We start from the raw sequence: 6,000 nt of genomic DNA, 5'->3' as shown, positions 1-6,000 counted from the left end.
TAACATTTCTGAATTCATTTTAGATTCGTTGTGTTATGAGATTCTGACTGATGATGTATATGAAGACATGAAACCTATCAAAGACCTATTCGATACCTCCAACTACGGCTCATTCAACAAAACGAAACATCTCTTTTCCAGCAAATATAAGAAAGTCGTTGGGAAATTTAAAGATGAGCTTGGTGGTGAGTTCTTTCAAACAAACATTTTATTCTTCTCTCTCTCTAAAGTTTAACATAAATTTTCTTTCAAATTTTCCTTTTTCTTGTGAATTTTCTGTAAAATTTTCCTTTTTCTTTTGAATTTTCTGTAAAATTTTCCTTTTTCTTTTGAATTTTCTGTAAAATTTTCCTTTTTCTTTAGAATTTTCTTTTAAATTTTCCTTTTTCTTTAGAATTTTCTGTTAAATTTTCCTTTTTCTTGTGAATTTTCTGTTAAATTTTCCTTTTTCTTTTGAATTTTCTTTTAAATTTTCCTTTTTTCTTTGAATTTTCTGTTAAATTATTATTAAATATTGTCTTTCTCATGTGCCTCAAAAAATCTTTTCAGGTGTTCCTTTAAAAGAATTCGTTGGCTTGAGACCTAAAATGTACAGCCTTTTGTATAACCAGACCTCTACAGAAGGTATCACATGCGAAAAGGAAAAAAAAGTGGCGAAAGGCATTTCAAAAACTGAAATAAAACAGACTCTCCGACATGAAATGTATAAGAAATGTTTGAATGAAGAAACTACGACCACCAATTCAATGACGTGCATTAGAAGTAAAAATCATGAACTTTTCATGGATACCGTTGTGAAAAAAGGACTGTGTAGTTTTGATGATAAACGTTACTGGAAGAACCCAATTGAAAGCTATGCCTATGGACATTATAAGATAGACACATATTAGTGATAGTATTTATTAAATATTTAAAAAAAAAACTAACCGTGTCAGTCTGTTTGCATATATGTCCGTAATAAAATTTATAAATGTTATTCCTATAAACACCACATTGAATGAAAGTCACACCACATTGAGCATCATCACATCGATTGGAAAAAGGCTCCCATTTCCTCCTCAGAGAGATCATATAAATTGTTTTGCACAGGGGAAATCTGTTCATATTTTGTATTCTTCCCAGACCACTGTGGGTTTAATTCTTAACGTATCGGTCTCTTTGCGGCCACCCTCACCGGAATCATATTTCCTTTGCTCCACATCGGGTCTGTTATAGTTTGAAGTGGAGTGGTAGTTGACGTCTCGTTTTCATATATTATTGTTAGAGGTGCCTGCAATAATAAAAATGAAATATTTAAATAAATAAACCAGAGAGAAATGAAATACTTTCAGTGTTGCTTATCTTTTTTTTTAAGGACAAAAGGTTGTTTGCAAGTTCAATTCTATACTTAAAAAACAAGTATTGCTTTGTTCGCATTTAAGTGTATCAAGTTAAGAATACATGACTTACCTATTGTATGTATTGTTAACTTGTTCTCACCCTGAGCATGTATGAAATATTTGCCACTGGACGTTAAGCAACCAACAATCAATCATGATTCTTGAACATATTTAAACTCTACATTAATAAATGTATACTTACGGAAGGTGTTGGTGGTGGTTGCTTAACGTCCAGTGGCAAATATTTCATACATGTTCAGGGTGAGAACAAGTTCAGAATACATGGTGATTCTTGAGAAGAAGAAAAAAAAAACCCACCCTCTATTGCAAGACTTACCTATTGTATGTATTGTTAACTTGTTCTCACCCTGAACATGTATGAAATATTTGCCACTGGACGTTAAGCAACCAACAATCAATCATGATTCTTGAACATATTTAAACTCTACATTAATAAATGTATACTTACGGAAGGTGTTGGTGGTGGTGGCGGTGCATAAACCGGCGCTACATTTTCTTTTAGCACATCCTGCTCCTGTGGCTGGGAGAGCGGCTAAAACATGAAAAATAAAATAAAACTCAAACTCAAATGTTATGAAGAAAGTTTTATACTTGCGAGAGGTGTTGGTGGTGTGCATATTGTTTTTCGTTCATTATTTTGTACATAAATTAGGTTGTTATCTTTTTTCTCCCCTCGGATGTTTGTTTTACATTCATCATTTTGAAGCTATTTATAGCTGACTATGAGGTGTGGGTTTTGCTTATTGTTGATGGTCGCAAGGTGACCAAAAGTTGACAATTTCTGTATCATTTGGTCTCTTGTGAAGAGTTATCTTATTAACAATCATACCACATCTTCGTTTTATGTTATTCAATTGTTGCATTAAATTAGTTAAAATAAAAGGCAAATGTGAACACCGATATCTCCCCTAACAAAAGCGAGGTAGATAGATAAACAGAAAGATAAACGGTAATAAACAATACTTAAAACCTTCCTGTTGTTTACGGTAAGCGCATACAAACAGAGAAAAAAAACACCTCAAAGGGTATAATCTTTAATTTTCCTCGGTTTTTAAAGAAAACTCCTACATGTGAACCTCGTGTAAAATCAAAAAGAAAGAAAATAGTCTTACCTGTGGAAAGTATGCAGTTAGGGACTCTAGGTGCCCCCTCAGTGTAAACAGATCATCCAGCTCGTCTAGCCCTAAATTCAGCTTCATTGATCCATTTGACACAGCCAAGTCTAAATAAAAGAGTCCTCTAGCGGACTTTTTATAGGTAAGCACTTTCCCTCTCCTGAATTGAGTTTTGTATTCCGTTCTACCAGTGGAAGTAATAATTTGACTTAATTGAACATTTTCGGCTGCCATTATAACACTTAATCGTAAATAGATTTCTAGACAAAGGTTAGAAGTACTGACTTGTAAACGAAAAATACGCACTACTATATTTATTTCATTTTTCTAGCTAATATTATCTAAACCAATAATATTACACTTTGAAGTATGGGGTGGGACTAATGGAGGGATAACCACCCCATTCTTAGGTTTCGCATAACAACTCTATACCAAATTGTTTATGTGGTGCGCTTAACAACAAAACAACGTGTTGATGAATCTCTAGAAACTATACTGTGATAATATTTCATCTGCTTTATTTTTGGGTTTCTTAACTTAAAATCTTTATCTAAAGCAGCTACATTGTAAAAAAAAAACCCAAAACGTTCGATTTTTTTCTGAAATTTTTTTTTTTGAGTGCCATTGTCTCGTACCTAATATTTTCTTATTATATGTTTCCGTTCCCCCCTTTTTTTTTCGAGTTATGCTATTGTTGAAGATCATATAGCAACATCTCAATTCTTTCATATTTATTCTTTTTCGTATTGTTCTTTTTTTTTTTGTTGACACAATCATAATCTCCCGCCTTTTTATTTTTAATTAAACTGTTGATTATGTGAACATGCGCAAACGATTCACAGAGAAAAAACTGAAAAATCAAAAATGGTGCCCGCTAAGTGTTTGTTGTTGTTGAGTATTGTTGTATGTAATGGCCAAGTGCATGACCTTAATATAAGGAAATGCAGAAGTGTGGTTGATGAAAGCTACGAGGTAGTGGAACTGCAGTGCCTGTATGAGGGGGAAGGCAGCTACATTTTCAATGGGCCGACTTCAGTGAAGAAGATCACCCTGGACAGACTGGCGGGTTCCAGTACATTAATGACTTTTGGCCAGCAGTTAGAAAAAGTAGCCATCAAAACATGCACCATAGACAATTGTTGCCAGGCCATTTCAGCAACCCCTAGCACGGAAGTGCAGATTGCGGATAAAGTTTGTGTAAGATGCTATTACGTAACTTGTTTTCAACATCCGCCATTTTTATTGTTTACAAAAAATTGACACCTACTTTATGAAAGACAAATTCCCTTTATTTTCTTTTGAAAGTATAACAATATAAGAAAAGAAATATTTGTTAGCATAATTTTAATTGTATTTCTATTAAACAGATTTGTGTTAAAAACTATAAATATTAAATTTGATAACTGTCTATAAATATTATTGTTTTTGTTTACAGTCACTGGAAGACCTTTTTTCCACTACTAGTGTGGTTGAGACCTCTCCTCATACGGAGGGGGGTTCTCCTGACTCCTCGACAGAATGGTCTCAAAGCGCTCCAACATCAGCAGTGTACGAGCACAGCCAAATGTCCAGCACTCTCCCTGACCATCAACAGGTGGGTTTTCACCTATAGGGCAAAGAGAATCCCTACTTAACATAACCATTGCATTGTGGTGATGTATTCTAAAAAAACATGAAAACACTGCTGTTAAAATTAACGTAAACAATTTTGAAAGTACTTATTTTCACTATTTTAGACATTTATACTTATAAATTTCTCATGCTTTAAATTCAGCTAAAGCTAAATGTGTATTGATTGTAACATGTAGTAGGGTGTGGATTAGGTTATGTTATTTTATTTGTGTACATGTAGTTTATTATTTAATTTTTTATTTTAGACTACTACAGAAAATGAGACGAACTCGGCAACACCGTGGATAGTAGCAACCGTCACCACTTTAACAGGTAGCTTAAAAGTTTATATAATTTTTCTTGGAGTAATTTTGTTTCTTTTAATTGTCTTAATTTTGGTGTTCTTATTAAAAAAGTATTACTATCAATCAGACTACATTCCAGTTAAGAACGATGATTCTTTATATGTTGAAATGGATACCATAACTAGTTAAATTATTTCTTTTCTTGTAGTACTTCTGGTGATAGCTCTCATTTGTTTGGGGAAGAAATGTTTGAGGAATAGTAGGGGAGGGTTAATTGAGCATTGTCTTCCTCTACAGGAGATTCCTACTGCCCCTAAATATAAGTACTATTAGGATAAAAGAAATAATTATTAATTTAAATTGTAATTTCAATATCACTGCTTTTAACTCTTTTTTTTTTCAATATCACTGCTTTTAACTCTTTTTTTTTTTTACTTACAGTGATATTCTTTCTAATAGGTGGATTTATTGTTTGGAGGAAAAGACATTCTCAAAATATTTCAAACTCTGAAGATGAACTCTATAATAAAGCCTGGTACAATTTAAGTAGTGACAATTTATAAAATTTGTATTTTTTTTTTATTTTCTTCTTGTAGAGCAATTTCAAGTTCTAATCTTTACCATGATTAGTGTATTAGTGGTTTTAAACCGTATCCATAGACTTTTGTTAAATGCTATACCAGCTATTAGAAACTTCATCCCCCCTGTAAGACAGCTTATTAACCCTCCTCAACATCAACCACCACACCAAGCAGCAGTCCAACCTATACCACCTGCAGTACACCAGGAAGTCATCCTACCCTTACCAGCACCTCCACTCATTTTAAGAAGAAGCACCAGACAGTCCATACCACCCAACAGACTTAATTTGTGATTAATTTGTGTATTATGTTTTTTTTTTGTTTGTTTTCAAACCAAACTTCTATATAATTTGTGTAATTAAGATGTACCTAACACTACAGGGGGATAACTCTGTAAAATCAGCTAAATGTTTTAATTATGATATGTATTTAAGGGCATTGTAATAAGCTTCTCAATGGTTGAAATTAGTGTTTGTTAAACTGTTATATACCCAGTGTAATTTTTATAAAGAAATGGTTGGTTCAAATATTTTGAAATTTTTATCAAAGGTTCAAAATAAATACTTTGTTAAAATTTTATGAAAACTCAACAAACCAAATTTATTTTAGGTAAGGTGTTGGATACCACCTTAATTATAAAACTATGAATAATACCATTGTAAGACTAGCTTTATGAATCATATTGCTTCATTAAGTAACTTCATATACAAAAATGTTGAAAGTATTTCTTACCTGTCCTTTAAGATATCTAATCCTATCTGCAGCATGTCTCGGCTTTGCACACTATTAGCTGTATTGCACTGCTGCATCAGTTCTCCCAAAAATGTCTCGCTCATTCGTATGAGACATCCTATCCTAGTTTCCCTGCTTTCATGCAACAAAGCATGATATAGTGCAGAAACATTAAATTGCATGCTACTGAATGTGTTGATGGGTTGCTGACAATACCAATTCTTTATTTCTTCAAACAACTCAGGTTGTATTGAAC

At 32.9% G+C, this 6,000-nt stretch overlaps 1 long non-coding RNA gene across 1 annotated transcript; it reads right to left on the bottom strand.

Moving 5' to 3' along the window:
- Positions 1-395: 395 nt before the first annotated feature.
- Positions 396-1,926, bottom strand: LOC127698376 (uncharacterized). The gene is made up of 2 exons (XR_007980811.1): positions 1,849-1,926; positions 396-1,270 (listed from the first exon to the last, which is right to left on the bottom strand). It is a non-coding gene; the product is annotated as an uncharacterized LOC127698376 (long non-coding RNA).
- Between the last annotated feature and the right edge of the window lie 4,074 nt (positions 1,927-6,000).

This window comes from Mytilus californianus, unplaced genomic scaffold, assembly GCF_021869535.1.
Source record: "Mytilus californianus isolate M0D057914Y unplaced genomic scaffold, xbMytCali1.0.p SCAF_4, whole genome shotgun sequence".
NCBI classification, from domain to species: Eukaryota; Metazoa; Mollusca; class Bivalvia; order Mytilida; family Mytilidae; genus Mytilus; species Mytilus californianus.
Note: the sequence above shows the minus strand (reverse complement) of the source record. Positions and strands in the feature narration are given on the sequence as shown.